The 24,703-nt window shown below is 44.7% G+C and overlaps 1 protein-coding gene across 1 annotated transcript in view; it reads right to left on the bottom strand.

Moving 5' to 3' along the window:
* Nucleotides 1-14,527: 14,527 nt before the first annotated feature.
* Nucleotides 14,528-24,703, bottom strand: part of ANKRD36C (ankyrin repeat domain 36C) — a 162,792-nt gene continuing 152,616 nt past the window's right edge. Inside the window, exon 85 of the mRNA XM_063649065.1 lies at nt 14,528-15,950. The gene's annotated coding sequence lies outside the window, so the exon portion shown is untranslated. The remainder of the gene's footprint in view (nt 15,951-24,703) is intronic.

Here is a 24,703-nt window from a genome sequence, read left to right as displayed (position 1 = left end):
CTGGCCAAGTGCAGTGGCTCACGTCTATAATCTCAGCACTTTGGGAGGCTGATGTGGGTGGATCTTGAGGTCAAGAGACCAAGACCATCCTGGCCAACATGGTGAAACCCCGTCTCTACTAAAAATACAAAAATTAGCTGGGCGTGGTGGCTCGAACCTGTAGTCCCAGCTACTCGGGAGGCTGAGGCAGGAGAATCGCTTGAGTCCAGGAGGCAGAGGTTGCAGTGAGCTGAGATCATGTCACTGCACTCCAGCCTGGTGACAGAGTGGGACTTTGTCTCAAAATAAATAAATAGATAAATAAATAAATAAATAAATAGGTATTCCTTCCCCCATTGCTTGTTTTTGTCAGGTTTGTCAAAGATCAGATGGTTGTAGCTGTGTAGTCTTGTTTCTGAGATCTCGATTCTGTTCCATTGGTCTGTGTGTCTGCTTTGGTATCAGTACCATGCTGTTTTGATTAGTGTGGCCTTGTAGTATAGTTTGAAGTCGTATAGCATGATGCCTCCAGCTTTGTTCTTTTTGCTTAGGATTGTCTTGATTATTCAGTCTCTTTTTTGGTTGCATATGAAATTTAAAGTAGTTTTTTTAAATTCTGTGAGTAATGTCAATGGTAGTTTGATGTGAGTAGCACTGAATCTATAAATTACTTTGGGCAGTATGGCCATTTTCATGAGATCGATTCTTCCCACACATGAGCATGGAATATTTTTCCATTTGTTTGTGTCCTCTCTTATTTCCTTGAGCAGTAGCTTGTAGTTCTCCTTGAAGAGGTTCTTCACATCCATCGTTAGCTGTATTCCTAGGTATTTTATTCTCTTCGTAACAATTGTGAATGGGAGTTCATTCATGATTTGGCTCTCTTGTCTGTTGTTGGTGTATAGGAATTGAAGAATATTGTCTATTGCTGGTGTATAAGAATGCTTGTGATTTTTGCACATTGATTTTGTATCCTCAGACTTTGCTGAACTTGCTTATCAGCTTAAGGAGTTTTTGGGCTGTGATGATGTGGTTTTCTAGATATAGAATCACATTTTCTGCAAACAGAGACAATTTGATTTTATCTCTTGCTATTTGAATACGTTTTATTTCTTTGTTTTTTTTTTTTTTTTTTTTGAAGGGTTTTTCATGTCTCTGTCTCCTTCAGTTCCACTTTGATTTTAGTCATTTTTTTTCTCTTCTGCTAGCTTTTGGATTTGCTTGCTCTTGCTTCTCTAGTTCTTTTAGTTTTGATGTTAGGGTGTCAACTTGAGATATTTCTAGCTTTATGATGTGGGCATTTAGTGCTATAAATTTACCTCTTAACACTGCTTTAGTTGCCTCCCAGAGATTCTGGTACATTGTCTCTTTGTTCTCATTGGTTTCAAAGAACTTCTTGATTTCTGCCTTAATTTTATTATTTACCCAGAAGTCACTCAGGAGCAGGTTGTTCAATTTCCATGTAGTTGTGTGGTTTTCAGTGAGTTTCTTAATCTTGAGTTCTAATTTGATTGCACTGTGGTCTGAAAGATTGTTATGATTTCAGTTATTTTGCATTTGCTGAGGAGTGCTTTAATTCTAATTTTGTGATCAATTTTAGAGTGTCATATGTCACTGAGAATAACATATAGTCTGTTGTTTTGTGTTGGAGAGTTCTGTAGCTATCTGTGAGATTCACTTGACCCAGAGCTGTGTTCAAGTCCTTTCTTGTTAATTTTCTGTCTAGATGATCCAATATTGACAATGGGTGTTAATGTCTCCCACTATTGTTCTGTGGAAGCCTGAGTCTCTTTGTAGGTCTCCAAGAACTTGTTTTATGAATCTGGGTGCTCCTGTATTGGGTGCATACATATTTAAGATAGTTAGCTCTTCTTGTTGAATTGATTCCTTTATCATTGTGTGATACTCTTCTTTGTCTTTTTTTATCTTTGTTGATTCAAAGTCTGTTTTGTCAGAAACTAGGATTGCAACCCCTGCTTTTTTCTGCTTTCCCTTTGCTTGGTAAATTTTCCTCCATCCCTTTGAGCCTATGTGTGTCTTTGCACATGAGATAGGAACTCTGAATACAGCACACCTGAATCTTGACTCTTTATTATCCAATTTGCTGGTCTGTGTCTTTTAATTGGTACATTTAGCCCATTGACACTTAAGGTTAATATTGTTATGTGTGAATTTGATCCTGTCACCATGATGCCAGCTGGTTATTTTGCTCACTAGTTGATGCAGTTTCTTCATAGTTTCATTGGTCTTTGTACTTCAGTACATTTTTGCAGTGGCTGGTACCAGTTTTTCCTTTCTATCTTTAGGGCTTCCTTCAGGAGGTCTTGCAAGGCAGGCCTGGTGGTGATAAATTCCCTCAGCATTTGCTTGTCTGAAAAGGATTTCTCCTTCACTTATGAAGGTTAGTTTGCCCAGATATGAAATTCTAGGCTAGAAATCCTTTTCTCTAAGAATGTTGACTATTGGACCCAACTGTCTTCTGGTTTGTAGAGTTTCTGCTGAGAGGCCCACTGTTACTCTCACGGGCTGCCCCTTGTAGAAGACCTGCCCTTTGTCTCTGGCTGTCTTTAACATTTTTTCCTTCATTTTGATCTTGGAGAATCTGATGACTATGTGTCTTGAGGGTTGATCTTCTTGTGGAGTATCTTACTGGGGTTCTCTGGATTTCCTGAATTTAAATGTTGGCCTGTCTTGCTAGGTTGGGGAAGTCCTCCTGGATGATATCTTGAAGTGTGTTTTCCCAACGTGACTCCATTCTCCTTGTCTCTTTCAGGTAGTCCAATCAGTCATAGGTTTGGTCTTTTACATAGTTCCACAGTTCTTTGAGGTTTTATTCATTCATTTTCATTCTTTTTTCTTTAATCTTGTCTGCCTGCCTTATTTTGGCAAGATAGTCTTCAAACTCTGATATTCTTTTTTCTGCTTGATCAATTCAGCTGTCGATACTTGTGTTTGCATCACAAAGTTCCCCTTATGTGCTTTACAGCTGGCTCCGGTCATTTATGTTCCTCTCTAAACTGGTTATTCTAGTTAGCATCTTCTGTAACCTTTGAACATGGTTCTTAGCTTCTTTGCTGACAGAAGTCGGGTTCAGACAAATTTCACAGAGCTAAAGGAGCATGTTCTAACCCAATGCATTGATTTCTCCACCTCCCTTTCAGGGATGCCAGTGATTTGTAGGATTGGCCTCTGTATATAACCCCATACTTATTGGACGTTTTATTCTTTCCATTTTATTCTTTCTTATTTTTCTCTGTCTTATTTTAGAGAACCAATCTTTAAGTTCTGGGATTCGTTCCAATGTGTTGGGTTAGAACGTGCTCCTTTAGCTCAGTGAAGTTTGCTATTACCCACCTTCTGAAGCCTACTTCTGTCAATTCATCCATCTCAACCTCCACCCAGCACTGTGCCCTTGCTGTAGAGGTGTTGTGATCATTTGGAGTAAACAAGCCACTCTGGCCTTTTGAGTTGTGAGGGGTTTTTCATTCCTTTCTCATCTTCACGAGTTTGTCTCGTTTTGATCTTTGAGGCTGCTGACCTTTAGATGAGGTTTTCGTGGGGACTTTTTGGTTGATGTTGTTGTCACTTTTTGTTTTTCTTTCGACAGTCAGGTACCTCTTCTGTAGGGCTGCTGCAGTTTGCTGGGATTCACTTCAAGACCTATTTATCTGGGTCCGTCCCACAGCTGAAGATGTCACCAGAGAGTGCTGGAGAACAGCAAAGATGGGATCCCACTCCTTCCTCTGGGATTTCTGTCCTTGAGGGTCACCCACCTGATGCCAGTAGAAATGCTCTTGTATAAGGTGTCTGGTGACCCACTGGGGTGTCTCACCCATTTGGGGGGCACAGGATCCAGGACTTGCTTAATGAAGCACTTTGGTTGTCCCTTTGTGAAGGGGGTATGCTGTGCTGGGGGAAATCCCACTCACCTGGGCTGCCTGGATCCTCAGAGTGAGCAGGGGGAAAGAATAAGTCTTCCAGTTTGTGGAGACAACAGCCAGTCACCCCTCCTGCTAGGGACTCAGACCTAGAGAGATCAGAGTTCTCTCCCTCATTCCCTGGCTTGAGTTGCTGGAGTTCCTGCAGGGAGGCCCCACCCAGTGAGGAGGGATGGGTCAGGGTCAGCCTAAAGAGGCAGTCTGGCCATGATCTGCCACAGCCAGTATGCTGCGCTGTGGGGAATACCTCTTGGGACCAAGCCGTCCAGTCTCCCTGGCATCAGCAAAGGAAAAACAGCAGCCTGGATCTGTAGAAATGGCTGCCGCCCTCCCTCCCCAGGAGTTCAGTGTCTTAGGCAGCTAGCAGCCACAGTGATGGCTGCTGTCCCTTCTTGGGGAGCTCAGGTTCCTCAGGCAGCAGGCAGCTGCAGTGATGATGACTGCCCCTCTCTTGGGAAGCTCAGTTGTCTTAGGCAGCCAGCAACCACAGTGATGACTTCTCCGCCTCCCCCAAGGAACTCGGAGGGTTTAGGCAGCAGGCAGCCACAGTGATGATGACCACCCCTCCCCAACTTCGGAACTCGGTAGTTTTAGGCAGACTCCAGCTGAGTGGCTGTTGAGAATCTGCATGGCTCTCTGCTTGGCACCCAAGGCCCTGGTGGTGTGGTCTCATGAGTGGGATCTTCTGCTCTGTGGATTGCAAAGATCCATGGAAAAAGCAGTTTCCCAGGCTGGGTAGCATGCTCACTCACTGCCTCCCTTGGCTGGCTGAGGGTGAGGGCTCCCCTTGCCCCGTGTGGCTCCCACGTGGGCCAATCCGCCAGCCCATCTTTCCTTGTTCTCTATGGGTCATGCCAACCACCTAGTCAGTCTTGATAATAGAACCTGGATATGTCAGTTGCTGGTGCAGGATTTGCACACTGTTTTAGTTCTTCTCAGTGGGCACCTCGAACTGCAGCTGCTTCTAGTTGGCTATCTTGCCCCTGCCCCCTTGTCTTTTTGAAAAATTCTTGTTCATTTGAAATGTTTTGTCTGGAATTAGGATTGCAACCTCTGCTTTTTTTCTGTTTTCTATTTGTCTGGTAGATTTTCCTCTATCCTTTTATTTTGAGATGATGAGTGTCATTATGTGTGAGATGGGTCTCTTGAAGATGACATACCATTGGGTCTCACTTTTTTTTTTAATCTAGCTTGCCACTCTTTGCCTTTTAAGTGGGGCATTTGCCCATTTACATTCAAGGTTAGTATTGATTTGTGTAGATTTGACCTTGTCATTGTGCTGTTGGCTGGTTATTATGTTGGCTTGTTTGTGTGGTTGTTTTATAGTGTCACTGGTCTGTGTGTTTAAGTGCGTTTTTGTATTAGTGAGTAGTGGTCTTTCTCTTCTATATTTAATCCTCCTTTCTAAAATCTCTTGTAAGGCAGATGTGGTGGTAATGAATTACCTCAGAATTTGCTTGTCTGTAAATGATCTCATTTCTCCTTCACTTAGGAAGCTTAGTTTAGCTGGATATGAAATACTTGGTTGGAGATTTTCTTTCATAATGTTAAATATAGTCCCCAAATCCCTTCTGGCTTGTAGGATTTCAGCTGAGAGATCTGCTGTTAGCCTAATGGGGTTCCCTTTGTATATGGACTGCCCTTTCTCTCTGGCTGCCTTTAACATTCTTTCCCTCATTTTAACCTTGGAAAACCTGATGTTTATGTGTCTTGAGGATGGTCTTGTGTAGAATCTTGTAGGAGTTCTTTGTATTTCCTGAATTTGACTGTTGGCCTTTCTAGCAAGGTTAGGGAAGCTTTCATAGATGATATCCTGAAAGATGTTTTCCAAGTTGTTTGATTTCTCCACCTCCTCTTCAGAGATGCCAGTGATTTGTAGAATTGGCCTCTTTATATAATCCCATACTCCTTGAAGGTTTTGTTCATTCTTTTTTATTCTTGTCCATCTTATTTTAGAGAACCAGTCTTCAAGTTCTGAGATTCGTTCCTCAGATTGGTTTTTTCTGCTGTTAATACTTGTGATTGCATTGTGAAATTCTTGTATTGTGTTATTCGGCGCTTTCAGATCGGTTAGGTTCTTTTTTATTATACCAGCTACTTTGTCCTTCAGCTCCTGTAACACTTTATTGTTATTCTTATTTTCCTTGGATTGGGTTTAGCCATTCTCCTGAGTCATGATGATTTTTTTCCTATCCATATTCTGAATTATATTTATGTAATTCCAGACAGTTCATCCAGGTTAAGAACTCTTGTTGGAGAACTGGTGTGGTTGTTTGAAGGACATATGACACAGAGGCCATTTGAGTTACTGGTGGTCTTGCATTGGTTTCTTCTCATTTCCACCTATGGGTTTTCCTTTAATTGCTGCATAGATTGAGTACAGTCAGTAGACTTATTTTCAGATGTTTTCACCAGGCTGAGGCTTTGTGCAGGGTCCTTATTTGAAGCTGACTTCTCATTTCTGGTTTCAGAGGGGAGTGTATTAGTAAGGTATTTTTGGTGCTGAAGCTTTGGGATGTGATCCAGTAGGTGGCACTTGGGCTTACTGGTCAGTTGGTAGACTCTTGCTTGGTCATGTGGCTCCCCTATGTTTCCTCACAGTTGCAGCCATGTTCCCTCTCAATGATCTGAAAATGTGCTTCTCTCCTCCTTGAGTGCTGGCTGTAGATCATGGCTTGGCACTCCTAGGCTGCCCACTGCAGCTCTGGGGCAATCTCAGTGTTTATATTTCTTCCCTAACTTTGAGGCAGAAGAGGAAGGGACATTAGTAGCGGTTGTAGCCAAGGGTCTTTTGTTGTCTCCTCAGGGTTCCACTCCCAGAGAATACAGGTCAGCAACTGTTTATTGCAATCAGCAATCAGGATGGCAAATTCGTGCTGTGGGGGCCAATCCAGGGGTTCCCTGTCTGTTATGAGCAGTGGGGAGTGTGTAGAACCCATGGGAGATGGGCTTGGGTCAATTAAATCTTGTTGAAGGTGTAGATAAGGGTGTTAGCTCCTTCGTCAGTCTGAGGGTAGCAAGGACAGTTCCACTGCAGAAGCAGTGGCAGAGAGGCTTTCAGTTGCCCCTGAAGGCTCAGTCCAGGGAGAGTGGCTGAGTTGCTACTGGCTCAACAGCTCTGGTAGGGGGGTTAGGTAGAGGTCCAGGCCTGCAAGACTTGCCTAGTGAGAAGATATAGGAATGGGAACCCAGGTAACAGTCTGGCCACTTTTCCATAGGGCTGCTGCAGTATGCCCAGGGCCCACTCCCGTCTCTAGTAGCCTCAGATTTTCCAGTACCTGGAGTTGTCATCAGTGAAGGCTGTGAAACAGCAAAGATGGCAGCCTACCACTCCCTTTCGAAGTTTTGCCCTAGGGAGGTATCAATGAACTTGTTGCTGGCCCAAACACACCTGTAGGAGGTGGCTGGAGACCCCAGTTAGGAGGTTTTGCACAGTGAGGAGGAATGACATTGGGAAAGTACTTAAAAAGCAGTCTGGCCACATTTTTATAGAGCAGCTGTGCTATGCTGAGAGTCCACATCAGCCCCTGGTCTCCTTGGACACTCCAAAGACTGAAGGTTGAAGTGGCTAAGTTGCAAAAACAGCAAAGATGGTGGCCTGCCTCTCCATCAGGGAGCTGCAGCCCAGAAAAAATTGAAATCACTGTCAGCAGGAGAACACCAGTGGGGGTGGTTGGAGGTCCCAGTTGGGTATTCGCAAACAGTGAGGAGGAATGAATCAGGGACCTGCTTAAAGAAGGAGTCTGGCTATGCTTTTGTACAGCAGCTGTGCTGTGCTGGGGGGCTATAGCCGCGCTAAGTCAGCTGGGACTCCTTAAAGCCCAAAGGCTGGAATGGCTAAGTTGCCAAAACATCAAATATGGCGGCCCACCCCTCCCTCGGGGCACTCCATCTCAGGGAGAATCCAAATCTCTGTCAGCCTGAGAATACCAGAGTGGGTAGCTAGAGGTCCTGGCTGGGAGGTCCTGCCCAATGAGGAGGAATGGGATTGGGGACCTTCTTAAAGCAGTAGTCTGGCCATATTTTGGTAGAGTAGCACTGTGCTGTGCTGGTGGATCCCTCTGCCCCTGGTCCGCTGAGACTCTCCAAATCCCAAAGGCTGGAGCAACTAAGTTGCCCAAACAGCAAAGATGGTGGCCTGCCCCTTCTCTCAGGAGCTCCGTCTCAGGGAGGCTCCACACTGTTGCTGGTGGCTGGCTGGAATTCCAAGCCAGTGGCTCTTATCCTGTGAGGTGCTGTGGAAGTGGGGCCTGCAGGCTGTTGCTTCTCAGCTCCCTGAATTCAGCCTCTTCCCTAGGGATATGTATGAGGGTCTAACCTCCCACTTTGCCAGAGTTGCAGCTACTTTTGCAGGAAAGCCCAGGTACCTAAGGCTCCCAGGTCTCCATGTGTGCCTGAGTGGCTGCTGTGCCAAGATTCCATGTAGCTCCATCAGACTGAAAGCCCTGGTAAAGTGGGTTCATGAGATCTCCCGACCCAAGGATTGCAAAGGTCCATGGAAAAAGCATGGGTTTCCAGGGTCACACATTCACTCACTGCTTCCCTGGGTGAGGGAGGTTCCCCTGGCTCTGTGGTACTCTCAGGTGGGCTGTCATTTTGCCTTTCTTTTCTTCATTCTCCCTGGGTCAAGTTGTTTCCTTGGTGAGTCCCAATGTGAGTACCTGGATGTTTCAGTTGAAGGTGCAGTATTGACTCTCCCCTTGTGTTCCTCTCTGTGAGAGCCAAACACACTAGCTGCTTCAACTCGGCCACCTTGGCCAGCCCACTGCCCCATCACTGCTATATTTTTACATATAACATTTACAACTCTATAAAGTACTTCATTATGCTCATTTTACAGGCGAAGATAGTTTAGACACACAAAGACTGAATAAGATCTAAGTCCTTTCCTTTTAAGATGCAAAATCTGGAATTGACAATGTGCATAACTGCTACGTGTCTCAAACTTAAGACATAATTCGGCATTTCTAAAGCTCCACACTCTTTAAATGTTTAAATATTATTGTTAGAGTTTTAAAGAATGATTTACTTAAAAAATATGATTATGGGGGTGTGTGGCCAAGATGACTGACTAGAAGCAGCTTGGGGGGCATGGCTCTCATGGAGAGGAATGAAAGGGGCAAGTCGATACAGCACCTTCAACTGAAACAAGCAGGTACTCGCATTACTCACATAATCAAGGAAACAACTCCAGCCAGCCACCAGCAACAGGGTTTTACCTACCGGAGACTGAGTTCCTAGGGGACAGGGCAGGCCACCATCTTTGTTGTTTGGGTAACTTAGCCATTCCAGCCTGTTGGGCTTTTGAGAACCCAAACCAACTGAGGGCAGAAGGGATCCCCCACACAGCACGGCTGCTCTACCAAAATGTGGCCAGACTGCCTCTTTAAGTGGGTCCCCAATCCATTCCTCCTCACTGGGCGGGACCTCCCATCTGGGGCCTGCAGCTGCTCCTGCAGGTGCTCTCAGGCTGACGGAGATTTGAATTCTCCCTGGGATGAGTTCCCTGGGGGAGAAGGGGGCCGCCATCTTTGCTGTTCGGGTGACTCAGCTATTCCAGTCTGTGGGCTTTGGAGAGTCCAAAGTGACTAGGGTGGAGGGGATCCCCAGAACAGCACAACTGCTCTACCAAATCATGGCAAGATTCTTTAAGTAGATCCCTAATCCGTTCCTCATTGGGTGAGACCTCCCAAGTGGGGCTTCCACCCCTTAGTTCTAGAGCTGACAGAGATTTACATTCTACCTTGGATAGAGTTGTCAAGGTCCTGCCAATTAAGAAGGAATGGGTCAGGAACCTGCTAAAAGAATCTGCCTGACCAAGATTTTGTAGAGTAGCTGTGTTGTGCTGGGAGACCCTTCTGCCACTGGTAGGTATGGATTCTACAAAGCCCTCAGGCTGGAGTGGCTACGTTGCACAAGCAGCAAAGATGGCAGCTCATCTTTGGCCATCTCATCCCAAGAATTCAGATATCTTTGGGCCCAAGAACACCAGCAGGAGTGACTGGAGGTCCCAGTGGGGTGATCCCTCACCGGGCAGGACCTTGAGACCTCCATGCCAGGGATAATTGAAATCTCTGGCAGCCTGAGGACACTGGGGGAGGGGGCGGGGTTGTGGCTGGGGGCCCGAGTTGAAAAGACCTTCACTGGGCAGGAACTGGAGACCTCCATGCCAGGGATAATTCAAATCTCTGTCAGCATGAGTACACGGGTAGGGGTGGCCAGAGGGCCCAGTTAGGATAACCTCACTGGGTGGGACCTCAAGAACTCCATGCCAGGGAGAATTCAAATCTCTGAAAGCCCCAGGACACTGGTGGGGGTGGCTGGAGGCCCCAGATGGGAGGTCCCTCACTGGGCCAGACCCCAAGTCCTCCATGCCAGAGAGAATTCAAATCTCTGTCAGCCCCAGAACACTAGCGGGGTGGTTGCAGGCCCTAGTTGGGAGGTCCCTCACTGGGCGGGACCCCAAGACCTCCATGCCAGGGAGAATTCAAATCTCTGTCAGCCCCAGAACGCTGGCGGGGGTGGCCAGAGACCCCAGTTGGGAGGTCGCTCACTGGGCCAGACCCCGAGACCTCCATGCTAGGGAGAATTCAAATCTCTGTCAGTCCCAGAACAAAGGCGGTGGTGGCCGGAGGCCCCGGTTGGGAGGTCCCTCACTGGGCGATACCCCAAGACCTCCATGCCAGGGAGAACTCAAATCTCTGTCAGCCTGAAAACACCAGTGGGGGTGGCTGGACACTGCAGCTAAAAGGACCCTCATTGTGTGAGACCTTGTGAATTACATGCCAGGAAGAATTCAAATCTCTGTCAGGCTGCCTTGTGAATTACATGCCAGGGAGAATTCAAATCTCTCTCAGCCTGGGAACACCAGTGGGGTTGGCTGGAGGGCCAGTTGGGAGGTCCCTCACTGGCAGGACCTCAAGACCTCCACGCTAGGGAGAATTCAAATCTCTGTCAGTCCCAGAACACTGGCGGGGGTGGCTGCAGGTCCCCGTTGGGAGGTCCCTCACTGGGCGGGACCCTGATACCTCCATGCCAGGGAGAATTGAAATCTCTGTCAGCCCCAGAACATTGGCGGGGGTGGGGGGAGTTGGCTGGAGGCCTGAGTTGAAAGGACCCTCACTGGGCAGGAACTGGAGACCTCCATGCCTAGAAGAATTCAAACCTATGTCAGCATGAGAACATAGGTGGGGGTGGTCAGAGGTCTCAGTTAGGAGAACCCTAACTGGGTGGGACCTCAAAAACTCCATGCCTGGGAGAATTCAAATCTCTGTCAGCCCGAGAACACCAGCGAGGGTGGCTGGAGGCCCCGGTTGGGAGGTTCCTCACTGGGCAAGACCCCGAGACCTCCATGCCAGGGAGAACTCAAATCTCTGTCAGCCTAAGAATACAGGTGGGGTTGGCTGGAGAGCCCAGCTAAAAGGACCCTCATTGTGCGGGACCTTGAGAACTATGTGCCAGGGAGAATTCAGATCTCTGTCAGCCCGAGAACACTGGTGGCGGCGGCTGGAGGCCACGGTTGAGAGGTCCCTCACTGGGCAGGACCTCAAGACCTCCATGCCAGGGAGAATTCAAATCTCTGTCAGCCCCAAAACACTGGCAGGGGTGGCTGGAGGCCGAGGTCCTTAAGTGGGCCAGACCCTGAGACCTCCACACCAGGGAGAATTCAAATCTCTGTCAGCCCGAGAACACCAGTGGGCATGGCTGGAGGCCCAATTGGGAGGTCACTCCTTTGGCAGCACATCAAGACCTCCATGCCAGGGAGAATTCAAATCTCTGTCAGCCCCAGAACACTGGCAGGGGTAGCTAGAAGCCCCAGTTGGGAGGTCCTTCACTGGGTCAGACCCCGAGACCTCCATGCCAGGGAGAATTCAAATCTCTGTCAGCCCCAGAACACTGACAGGGGTGGCTGGAGGCCCTGGTTGGGAGGTCCCTCACTGGGCAGACCCCAAGACTGCCATGCCAGGGAGAACTCAAACCTCAGTCAGCCCTAGAACACCAGTGGGGTTGGCTGGAGACCCCAGCTAAAAGGACCCTCATTTGGCAGGACCTCAAGAACTATGTGCCAGGGAGAATTCAAATCTCTGTCAGCCTGAGAACACAGGTGGGGGTGGCTGGGGGCCCCAGTTAGGAGAACCCTTACTGGGCGGGGCTTCAAGAACCAAGAACTGCATACCTGGGAGAATTCAAATCTCTGTCAGCCCCAGAACACTGGCGGGGGTGGCTGAAGGCCCTAGTTAGGAGATCCCTCACTGGGCAGGACCTAAAGACCTCCATGCCAGGGAGAACTCAAATCTCTGTCAGCCCCAGAACACTGGCAGGGGTGGTTGCAGGCCCCAGTTGGGAGGTCCCTCACTGGGCCAGACCCCGAGACCTCCATGCCACGAAGAATTCAAACCTCTGTCGGCATGAGAACACAGGTGGGGGTGGCCAGAGGTCCCAGTTAGGAGAACTCTAACTGGGTGAGACCTCAAGAACTCCATGCCTGGGAGAATTCAAATCTCTCTCAGCCCCAGAACACTGGCGGGGGTGGTTGGAGGCCCCAGTTGGGAGATCCCTCACTGGGCAGGACCTAAAGACCTCCATGCAAGGGAGAACTCAAATCTCTGTCAGCCTGAGAACACCAGGGGTTCGTGGCTAGAGGCAACGGTTGAGAGGTCCCTCACTGGGCAGGACCTCAAGACCTCCATGCCAGGGAGAATTCAAATCGCTGTCAGCCCCAAAACACTGGCAGGGGAGGCTGGAGGCCAAGGTCCTTCACTGGGCCAGACCCTGAGACCTCCAAACCAGGGAGAATTCAAATCTCTGTCAGCCCGAGAACACCAGTGGGCGTGGCTGGAGGCCCAACTGGGAAGTCACTCACTTGGTAGGACCTAAAGACCTCCATGCCAGTGAGAATTCAAATCTCTGTCAGCCAAAGAACACTAGCAGGGGTGGTTGCAGGCCCCAGTTGGGAGGTCCCTCACTGGGTGGGACCTGGAGACCTCCATGCCAGAGAGAATTCAAATCTCTGTCAGCCCCAGAACACTGGTGGGGATGGCTGGAGGCCCCAGTTGGGAGGCCCCTCACTGGGCCAGACCCCGAGACCTCCATGCCAGAGAGAATTCAAATCTCTGTCAGCCCCAGAACACTGGCGGGGATGGCTGGAGGCCCCAGTTGGGAGGTCCCTCACTGGGCAAGATCCTGAGACCTCCATGCCAGGGAGAACTCAAATCTCTGCCAGCCTGAGAAGACCGGTAGGGTTGGTTGGAGACCCCAGCTAAAAGGACCCTCATTGGGCAGGACCTTGAGAACTACGTGCCAGGGAGAATTCAGATCTCTGTCAGCCCCAGAACACTGGCGGGGGTGGCTGGAGGACCCAGTTGGGAGGTCCCTCACTGGGCAAGATCCTGAGACCTCCATGCCAGGGAGAACTCAAATCTCTGCCAGCCTGAGAACACCGGTGGGGTTTGCTGGAGACCCCAGCTAAAAGGACCCTCATTGGGCAGGGCCTTGAGAGCTACATGCCAGGGAGAATTCAGATCTCTGTCAGCCCCAGAACACTGGCGGGGGTGACTGGAGGCCCCAGTTGGGAGGTCCCTCACTGGGCAACATCCTGAGACCTCCATGCCAGGGAGAACTGAAATCTCTGTCAGCTCCAGAACACTGGCAGGGGTGGATGGAGGCCTCGGTTGGGAGGTCCTTCTCTTGGCAGGACCTCAAGACCTCCATGCCAGGGAGAATCCAAATCTGTCATCCTGAGAACACTGGCGGGGTTGGCATAGCAAGGTGTTCTACCAAAATGTGGCCGCACTGGGTCTTTAAGAAGGTCTGTGATCCATTCCTTCTCACTGGGCGGGACCTCCCAACCAGGGCCTCCAGCCACCCCCACCAGTATTCTCGGGCTGGCAGAGATTTGAATTCTCCCTGGCATGGAGGTCTGGAGGTCCCGCCCAGTGAGGGACCTCCCAACCGGGGCCTCCAGCCACCCCCACCAGTGTTCTGGGGCTGACAGAGATTAGAATTCTCCCTGGTATGGAGGCCTCGAGGTCCCGCCCAGTGAGGGACCTCCCAACAGGGACCTCCAGCCACCCCCGCTGGTGTTCTCAGGCTGACAGAGATTTGAATTCTCTTTGGGAGGGAGGTCTTGAGGTTCCATTCAGTGAGGGACCTCCCAACCGGGGCCTCCAGCCACCCCCGCCAGTGTTCTGGGGCTGACAGAGATTTGAATTCCCCCTGATATGGAGGTCTCGAGGTCCTGCTCAGTGAAGGACCTCCCTACCAAGGCTTCCAGCCACCCTCGCCCGTGTTCTGGGGCTGACAGATATTTGAATTATCTTTGGGATGCAGTTCTTGGGGTCCCTTCCAGTGAGGGACCTCCCAACCGGGGCCTCCAGCCACCCCCGCCAGTGTTCTGGGGCTGACAGAGACTTGAATTCTCTCTGGCATGGAGGTGTCAGGGTCTGACCCAGTGAGGGACCTCCCAATCAGGGCTTCCAGCCACCCCCGCTAGTGTTCTGGGGCTGACAGAGATTTGAATTCTCCCTGGCATGGAGGTCTGGGGGTCTGGCCCAGTGAGGGGCCTCCCAACTGGGGCCTCCAGCCACCCCCGCCAGTGTTCTGGGGCTGACAGAGATTTGAGTTCTCCCTGGCATGGAGGCCTGGAGGTCCAGCCCAATGAGGGTCCTTTCAGCTGGGGCCTCCAGCCACCCACACCGGTGTTCTCAGGCTGACAGAGATTTGAATTCCTGGAATGAGTTCCCATGCGCAGGAGCAAGGAGCCATCTTTGCTGTTTGTGCAACTTAGTCGTTACAGCCCGTGGGCTTTGGAGAATCCATACCTACCAGGGGCAGAAGGGATCTATCAGCACAGCACAGCTACTCTACAAAATCTTAGAAGGCAGATTCTTTTACCAGGTTCCTGATCCATTCCTCCTTACTGGGCAGGACCTCGACAACTCCTTCCCAGGGTGAATGTAAATCTCTGTCATCTTGAGAACACCGGTGGGGTGGTGGAGGCCGCAGGTGGGAGGTCCCACCCAGTGAGGAGGAAAGAATCAGGGATCTGCTGAAAGAACCTGCCTGGCCACTATTTGGTAGAGCAGTTGTGATGTGCTGGGGAATCCCTTCCACCCCCAGTCGTTTTGGACTCTCCAAAGCTGGCCCCACCCTCTCCCCCAGGCCCCAGTTGGAAGGACTCCCACTGGGTGGGAACTCCGGAACTCCCTCCCAGGGAGAATTCAAATTTCTGTCAGCCCCAGACACCGGTGGGGTAGCTGGAGGCCCTGGTTGGGATGAACAGATTGGGAATCCCCTTAAAGAATCTGTCTGGGGCCGGTCACGGTGGCTTATGCCTGTAATCCCAATACTTCGGGAGGCCCAGCAGGGAGGATCACTTGAGGTCAGGGGTTCCAGACCAGCCTGGCCAACATGGTGAAACCCCATCTCTACTAAAAATAAAAAAATTCACTGTGAGTGCTGATGGGCACCTGTAGTCCCAGCTACTTGGGTGGTTGAGGCAGAAGAATTGCTTGAACCTGGAATGTGAAGGGTGCAGTAAGCCAAGATCACGCCATTGCACTCCAGCCTGGGTGACAGAGCAAGACTCCTTCTCAAAAAAAAAAAAGAGAGAGAGAGAATCTGAGCACATGTTGGTAGAGTAGAGCAGCTGTGCTATGCTAGGGATCCCTTCTACCCCATCAGTTTGCACTGTCCAAAGCCCACAGGCTGGAATGGCTGTGTCGCCCAAGCAGTAAAGACGGCCGACAGCTCCTCCCCTGGGAAACTCATCCCAGGGAGCTCCAGCGTCCTTGGCACAAGCTGGCAAGTATTGGCTGAAATGACAGGTGCCCTGGAGAAATTTGAAAGGGTTATCCACATACAGTTGCTGATTATTTTCTCAATTTTCCTGAGATGTTGTTATCATTCTTTGACTCTCCTGTCTATAGTCAGACATTTGGCTCTCAGAGGTGACTTTCTGGCTGAAGAATGTGGATTCGTCACTGTCTTGTGCTCAATGTAGAGGGGGCTCTGTAATTCCAGAAATGTCCATATCTGATGAAAGAAAGCAAAGAAGAATGACACAACAAGAGATATGTACCATATTCATAAGTAGATTCAATGCTATTAAGATGTCAGTTCTTTCCAATGTATAGATTCAATGCAATTCCAATCTAAATGAAAATGTTTATATGGAGAGGCAAAAGACCTTGAATAGCTAATACCATATTGAAGGAGAAGAACAAACTTGGAGGACAGACGCTACTCAATTTCAAGACTTACTGTAAAGCTACAGTAATGGAGACAGTGTAGTATTAGTGAAAGAACAAATGGATAAAATGAGATAGAGAGTTCACAAATAGAAACACATTAATACATTCGATTAATTTTTGACAAAATGGTAAAGGCATTATGATGATGAAACAGTTTTCTCAGGAAGGGCTGCTGGAATACCTGGATATCCACATGCAAAAAAAATAAATCACAGACCTTACACCCCCACCGAAATTAACTCAAAATGGCTCAGCAACATAAATATACAAAAAACTATAAAATGTATAGAAGATAATATAGAAGGAAATATAGATTATCTTGAGTTTAATGATGACCTTTAGAAAAAATGCCAAAGTTGAAGTCAATAGAAGAAAGAACTGGTAAGCTGGACTTGATGAAAATGTAACATTTTTACACCATTAAAGACACTGAAAGAAAAGAGAAACCACAGATGGAAAAAACAATTTGCCAAAACATATCCGATTAAGAACTATTATTCAAAACATATTAGTATTCTTAAAGCTGAGCAGTAAAAGACATGAGCTAAAGACCTTAACAAGTACCTCACCAAGTAAATTATACAAATGGAAAATAAGCATATGTAATGAGGCTGCACATAATATTTCCTCAGAGAAATGCAACCATGAGATGCCACTGCACACGGATTAGAATAACCAAAATCTAGAACCACTGACAACATCGAATGCTGGCAAGGATGTGGAGCAAGAGGAAACTTCATTCATTGCTTGTGGGAATGCAAAATGGTGCAGCCACTTCTTGAAAGTTGTATTCTATGTACCTCAACAGCATGGCCTTCACTGTTCATATTTCTATTATCATTTTGGTCGACCACTTAACCAAGGTCTAATAAGTTCCACAAGTTTCCTCATCTTCCTGTCTTCTTTGCCTATCACCCAGTTCCAAAGCAAATTCTGCATTATCAGGTATTTTTATAGCAAAACCCCACTCCTTGGTACCAATTTCTGTGTTAGAAACACAGAATAACACAGAAAAGAGCAACACGGAAAAACACAAATTTTTGTGTTGCTATAAAAACATAGCTGAGACTAGGTAATTTATAAGGAACAGAGGTTTGTTTGGCTCACAGTTTTGCAGGCTGTAGAAGAAGCATGGCAGTGGCACCTGTGCAGCATCTGGTCAGGGACCCAGAAGGCTTTTACTTGTGGCTAAAGGTGAAGAGACAACAGGTATGTCACACATGGCTAGAGAGGTAGGAAGAGAGGGGAGAGGTGCCACACTGTTTTAAACAACCATCTTTCATGTAATGCAGTGAGAACTCACTCATTAGTGAAAAGAGGGCAAAAAGCTATTCAGAAGAGATCAACCACCATGACCCAAACACCTCCCACTAGGTCCCACCTCCAACGTTGGGGATCAAATCTCGACACAATATTTGGAGGGTACAAATTTGCAAACAATATCACTCTCTTTTTGTCTTTAACTTTGGACGATTTGATTATAGTGTATCTTGTTGTGAGTCCCTGGATTCACCTTATTTGGTTTCCTTTGGGCTTTCTGGATCAGGCTTTCTGTTTTCTTCCCCATGCTTGATAAATTCTCTGTCATTATTCCTTTAAACATTTTTCTGTTCCTTTCTTCCTTACTTCTTCTTCAGGCGTGCCAATAATGCGTAAGTGCTCCTGCTTGATGGTGTCCCATAACTCTCTAAAGTTGTCTTCACTCCATTTGCATTATCTTTTTTTCTGATCCTCAGATTAGATAATTTCCAGTGACCAGTCTTAAAGTTCACTGATAGATTCTATTAATGGACACCTCTATTAAATTTTTTCAGTTCAGTTACAGTACACTTTAGATCTATGATTTGTTTGACATTATTGTATAACATTTTTCCTTTTCTTGAAGTTCTCAGCTTGTTCTTGCAAAGCTATCTTGACCTCAGTGATTATTGTTGTGACCATTATTTGGAAATCTCTGTCAGATAAATTACATATCTTCACTTCACTCGGGTGCTGGAGATTTATCTTGTTTTCTTACTTTGAATATATTTCCCTGTTTCTTCATTTTTCCTCGACTCTCTCTGTTGGCTCCTGTGCATTTGATAAGACTGGCCTCATGTAGGAAAAGGATCTCACCAAACTTTCCAGCCAGAGATCTTCAGGTACCTCTCAAATCCTTGTGTGCTATAGTGTTGACTCTTTTTGGTGGCTCCCTGGAACTTAGGATGTGCCACGCCTTGTCAGTAACCAGAAACTGGTTAAGGTAGGAGCCAGACAATCCAGATGTAGCTAAAAAGCTAGAAGGCTGGATGAGTGTTTCAGTTCTTTCTAGCTACATGATGAAGATTAGTATGGACATTCATCTCCCACTCTCCATTAAGCTTGGTAGAGGATCTGTGACAAACACACATGTGCACACTCTGGATGCAGCCTCTGATCCTGAGGAGATAGCTTCTGAATGTGGGCCCATTGTATGCTTCCTTCTTTGTCTTCTATGGTCTAAATACATTCAAAAATACAAAATCCTGTCGACTCACAGAGCAAAGTTGTTAAGAAAACAGTTCCTTGGGCACTAACTATAGAGGTTATGGAATTTGATGCATAATCAAGCTCCTTCTGGGAAGAATGGGTAGGCTTGGATTTATTACTGGGTTGAACCCGACATAAGACTGGTAGTGTCAAACTATGGTTCCATCTGCCAGATGAATTATACTTTGTATGCCACATTAGCCCCCATGATGCCAGTATTTAAATACAAAGCTAGAAATGATTAATAGAGTGAGAAAGCATGTTGAAAGCTCAGATAGGCTGAAAGCTAGGCAACTTACATTAAACAGTAAACTAAGCTGTGAAGGCAAAAAAAAAAAAAGTTCTTAAAGGAAATTAAACAGGCTACTCCAGTGAATGCACAAATGATAAGTACAATGGTATTATTGCTGATGTGAAGAAAGTTTTAGTGGTCTGGATAGAAAATCAAATGAGCCGCGACATTTCATTAAGCCAAAGTGGAATCCAGAGCTAAGCCCTGACATTCTTTAATTCTATGAAGTCTGAGACAGGTGAGGAGGCTGCAGGAGACAAGTTTAAAGCTAGCAGAGGTTGGTTCATGAGGTTTAAGAAAAGAATCTTCATAACATAAAAGTGCAAGGTGAAGCAGCCAGTGCTGATAGAGAAGCTGCAGCAAATTATCCAGAAGATCTAGCTAAGATCATTGATGAGGGCGGTTATGCTAAATAACAGATTTTCAATGTAGACAAAACAGCATTACATTGGAAGAAGAGGATACCTAAAACTTTCACAGCGATAGAGGAGAAGTCAATGCCTGGCTTCTAATCTTCAGAGGACAGGCTGACTCTCTATGTACTGGCTAATGCAGCTGGTTACATTAAAACATTAAAGGCAATACTCATTTACCATTCTGCTACATTTTTAAGTTCTTCTAAACCTATGCTACCTATTCTCTATAAATGAAACAACAAAGCCTGGATGAAAACACATCTGTTTACAGTATGGTTTACCAAATATCTTAAGCACACTGTTGAGACCTATTGTCCAGAAAACACGTGTGTGTTTGTGTGTGCGTGTGTATGTATATATATATGTGTGTGTGTATATATATATATATATATCTTTTAAAATATTACTGCTCATTGACAATGCACTCATAACCCAAGAGCTCTGATGGAGTTGTACAAATAGATTAATGTTGTTTTCATGCCTGCTAACACAACATTCATTCTGAAGCCCATGGATCAAGGACATTTTGTTATTTAAGAATACATTTTGTAAGCCTATAGCTGCCATAGACAATGATTCTTCTGTGTATCTGCACAAGGCAAATTAAAAATCATCTGGATTTTTTAAGAAATAAATCACTATTCTAGATGAAATTAAAGATATTTGTGATTCCTTGGAGGAGGTCAAAATATGAAGTTTGGAAGAAGTTGATTTCAGCCCTCATAGATAGCTTAGAGGGTTTCAAGACTTCAGTGGAGAAAGTAACTGTGAGTGTGGTGGAACTAGCGAGAGAACTAAAAGTAAAATGGGAGCCTGAGCCTGTGACTGAATTTCTGCAGTTTCATGATCAAACTCGAATGTACTAAAAGTTGTTTCTTATAGCCATCCATCTGAGATGGAATCTATTCCTTGTGAAGATACCGTAAACACTGTTGAAATGACAAACAAACAAAAAAAACTATCTTATTATACAAACTGAGTTGATAAAGCAGTGGCAGCATTAGATAGGATCGACTCTCATTTTGAAAGGTGTTTTACTGTGAGGTAAAATGCTATCAAACAGCATGGCACACTACATATAAATCTTTCACCCAAGGAATCAATTGATGCAGCAAACTTTACTGTTGTCTCATTTTAAGAAATTGCCACAGCCACCTCGATCTGCAGCAACCACCACCTTAATCATTCAGCAGCCATCAACACAGAGGAAAGACTCTTTATCAGCAAAAATAAAAATTAACTGAAGGCTCAGATGATCATTTACATTTTTAGCAATAAAGTAGTTTTTAAAGTATGTAATTGTAGACACAAGGCTATTGCACACTTCATAGACTATGGTATAGTATAAACAACTTTTATATGCAGTGTAAAACCAAAAATTCAAGTTCTTGTTACATTGTGGTTGCCTGGAACCACACCTGCAATATCCCTGAAGTACGCCTGTACAAGAAAATATGGATAACATACTAAAATAAATTTGGGAAACAATTCATTAACAGAATGATAGTTCTGAAGTAGAAATAGATATGATAACAAAAAACAAATAGAAATTCTAGATATAGAGAATACAACAAACTAAAAATTTAATACAATGCTTCAGCAGCTGATTTTATTAGCAGAAAAAAAAAATCAGTGAGCTTAAAGAAAAAACATTTGAAATGATTCCATCAGGGGAAAAACAACAACAACAAAAAAGAATAATAAATGCATATGGCAATTATGGGACTCAATCAAACAACCCAACTTTCATATAATATCAGTTTCTGAAGGAGAAGAAAAAGAAAAAGGCCTAGAAAGCATATTTAATGAAATAATGACTAAAAATTTCCCAAACATGAAGAATGATGACAACATTGAGGCACGAAAACTGCAGAGGTCATGAATCCATTTCAATCCAAGAGGAGTTTATCAACACACATCACAATGAAGTTATTAAAAATGAAAAACAAAGAGTACTGAAAACAGCAAAAAAAACAAGAAATACATCACATTCAAGGGAGCTTCAATATGGCTTTCAGTGGATTTCTCTGCAGAAAACCCTACAGTCCACAAGAGAGAGGGATGATGTATTCAAAATGCTAAAGCAAACAAGCAAGCAAACAAACAAAAATGCCAATCAACAATACTGTGCCTGGCCAGGTGAAGTGGCTCATACCTGTAATCCCAGCACTTTGGGAGGCTGAGGCAGGTGGATCAGGAGGTCAGGAGTTCAAGACCAGCCTGGCCAACATGATGAAACCCCATCTCTACTAAAAATACAAAAATTAGATGGGCATGGTGGCATGGGCCTGTAATCCCAACTACTTGGGAGGCTGAGGCAGGTGAATTGCTTGAACCTGGCAGGCGGAGATTGCAGTGAGCAAGCTTGAACCTGGGAGGTGAGATCACACCACTGCACTCCAACCTGGGTGGCAGAGCAAGACTCCATCTTGAAAAAAAAAAATGCTGTGCCTAGCAAAGCTGTCCTGTAGAAATGAGGGAGAGGGACATATAAAAACCTTTCTATACAAAGAAAAAACCTTAAAAAGTTTATAATCAATATCCTTGATTGATGAGAATTACTAAAGGAAGAGCCTTACATTGAAATAAACGCCTAAATAGTAAGAAAAAAACATATAAAAGTAAAAAGCTTCAATGCTATCTGTAATACACAGTTATGCTCAAAATGCTTTAATATTCTAAGGGTGGTTTGTAAAGCAATTTTATCCCTACTAGTAGGGTTAGCAGACAAAGCTGTTGAAAATAACTGTAGATACAATAAATTGTTAAGGTATATAAATATGAAATAAAAGTGTAAATTTTGACATGCAATTGTACAATTGTATGGGAGAGAGAATGAAAATGTAGACTTTTGGATGCAATTAAAGAGAAGTTGTTATCAGAAGTTGTTAGAGTAGTTTGTTATAAGAATATGATATTTTATGTAAGTTTCATGATAACCACAAAACAAAACCTATCATAACTGCACAAAATAAAAAAGTTTATTTTGCAATTTATCCAAAATTTTAAAGCATGCCACCACAGAAAGCCATCAAGCTATAAAAGAGTTCAGCAAGAGAGAAAATGGGAACAAAGAACTTATAAAACAATCAGAAAAAAAATTACAAAGTGGCAGTAGCAAGTCCTTCCCTATAAATAATTACCTTGATAGTAAGTGCATTACATTGTCAAATAAAAGGACATAGAGCATCTCAATGGATAGAATAAAAAACAAGATTCAATCATGTGCTGCCTACAAGAGACTCACTTTACTAGTCAAGACATATACAGGCTGAAATTGAAAAGATGAAAAAAGATATTCCATGCAAATGGAAACTAAAATAGAGCACGGGGAGCTATACTTATTATTAAAAGAAATAAACTAAGTCAAAACCTATAAAAGAGATAGGGTTCACTGCATAACACTGATAAAGGAGTTAATTCATCATGAAGACATAATACTTGTAAATATATATGCACTCAAGGTCACAAGGCCTAAATTCATAAAGCAATTATTAAATAATCTGATGAGAAAAATATACTGCAATACTATAATAGTAGGAGACCTCAATACCCCAATTTCAACCATAGAAAGATCATTTAGAAAGATAATAAACTAAGAAACATTAGATTTGAATTACACTTTGGAGCAACTGGATCTAACAGATATACCCAGAACATCCTATCCAACAGCAGAAGTGTACATGTTCTTCTGAAATGTGGGTGGAACATTCTCCGGTATATATCATATGTTAGGCCACAAAACAGATCTTAACAAATATTAGAGAATTGAATTATAGAAAGGAAATTTTTGCATCCCAAGGGCATAAAGCTAGAAATCAGTCACAGAAGAAATCTTGAAAAATACATAAAATGGCAAAATTTAACATATTCATAAAAGGCTCATGAGTTACAGAAAAAAATAAAAAAACATATTTTAAGACACACAAAAATGAAAACACAACACACCAAAACTTGCAGAATGTACCTAAATCAATCATTATACCTCAATGAACTAGATGACAAACAAAGCCAAGAATTAGCAGAAATAAGAAAATAGCAAAGATTAAAGTGGAAATAAATAAAATAGATATGAGAAACCCAATGGAAAGAATTAATACTGAACTTTTTTTAAGGCGATAAACAAAATCAACCAATCCGTATCTAGACTAACTAGAAAAAGGACTATTCCAACAAATAAGATTAGAAATGAAATAGGAGAAATTACAACTTTTAACTCTAAAATACAAAGGATTACAATTGTTCATATAATGAATATTTGTATGCCAACAACTTGGATAACATAGAAGAAATAAAAACATTTCCACAAATATACAACTTACTAAGACTGAATCAAGAAGAAACAGAAAATCTGAATGGACTAATAAATAATAAGGAAATTGAAGCAGAATTTTTTTTTTTTTGAAGCAGAGTTTCGCTTTTGTTGCCCAGGGTGGAGTGCAATGGCACAATCTCGGCTAACTGCAGCCTCCGCCTCCCAGGTTCAAGCAATTCTCCTACCTCAGCCTCCCAAGTGGCTGGGATTACAGGTGCCCACCACCACACCCATCTGATTTTTTGTATTTTTTGTAGATTTAGTATTTTTGTATTTTTAGTAGAGACGGGGTTTCACTATGTTGGCCAGGCTGGTCTCGAACCCCAGACCTCAGGCAATCCACCCGCCTCAGCCTCCCAAACTGCTAGGATTACCAAGCCCAGCCTGAAGCAGAAATTAAAAGCCTCCCATGAAAGAAAAGCATAGGACCGGAAGGCTTCACTGCTAAATTCTGACAAACCTTTAAAAACTAATACTAATTACTCTTAAACTCTTTCAAAAAAGTTAAAGAGGAAATACTTCCAAACTCATTTTATGAGGCTACCATCATTCTGATACCAAAGACAGACAAGGACACTACAAGAGATGAAAATACTAGGCCAATGTCAGTAACAAGCCCTGATGAAAAATTCTTCAACAAAATATTAGCAACCAAATTTAAGAATATATGAATGGAATCATTCACCATGATCAAGTGGGATTTATCCTTTGGATGCAAGTTGGTTTCAACATATGCATATGAATACATGTGATAAAATGCATGAACAAAGTCAAAGACAAAAATCATATGATTCTCTCAATAAATGCAGAAAAAGCACATGACAAAATTTAAAACTCTTTCATAATGAAAGCTCTCAACAAATTAAGTGTAGAGAAAATGTATCTCAACACAAAAAAAGAACCATGCATGACAAGCTCTTAGCTAACATTATTCTCAACAGTAAAAAGTTGAAAGCTTTTCCTCCATATTCAGGGACAAGACAATGATGACCACTCTCACCACT

The sequence above is a fragment of the Pongo pygmaeus genome, chromosome 12 (assembly GCF_028885625.2).
Source record: "Pongo pygmaeus isolate AG05252 chromosome 12, NHGRI_mPonPyg2-v2.0_pri, whole genome shotgun sequence".
In the NCBI taxonomy this organism is placed as follows: Eukaryota; Metazoa; Chordata; class Mammalia; order Primates; family Hominidae; genus Pongo; species Pongo pygmaeus.
Note: the sequence above shows the minus strand (reverse complement) of the source record. Positions and strands in the feature narration are given on the sequence as shown.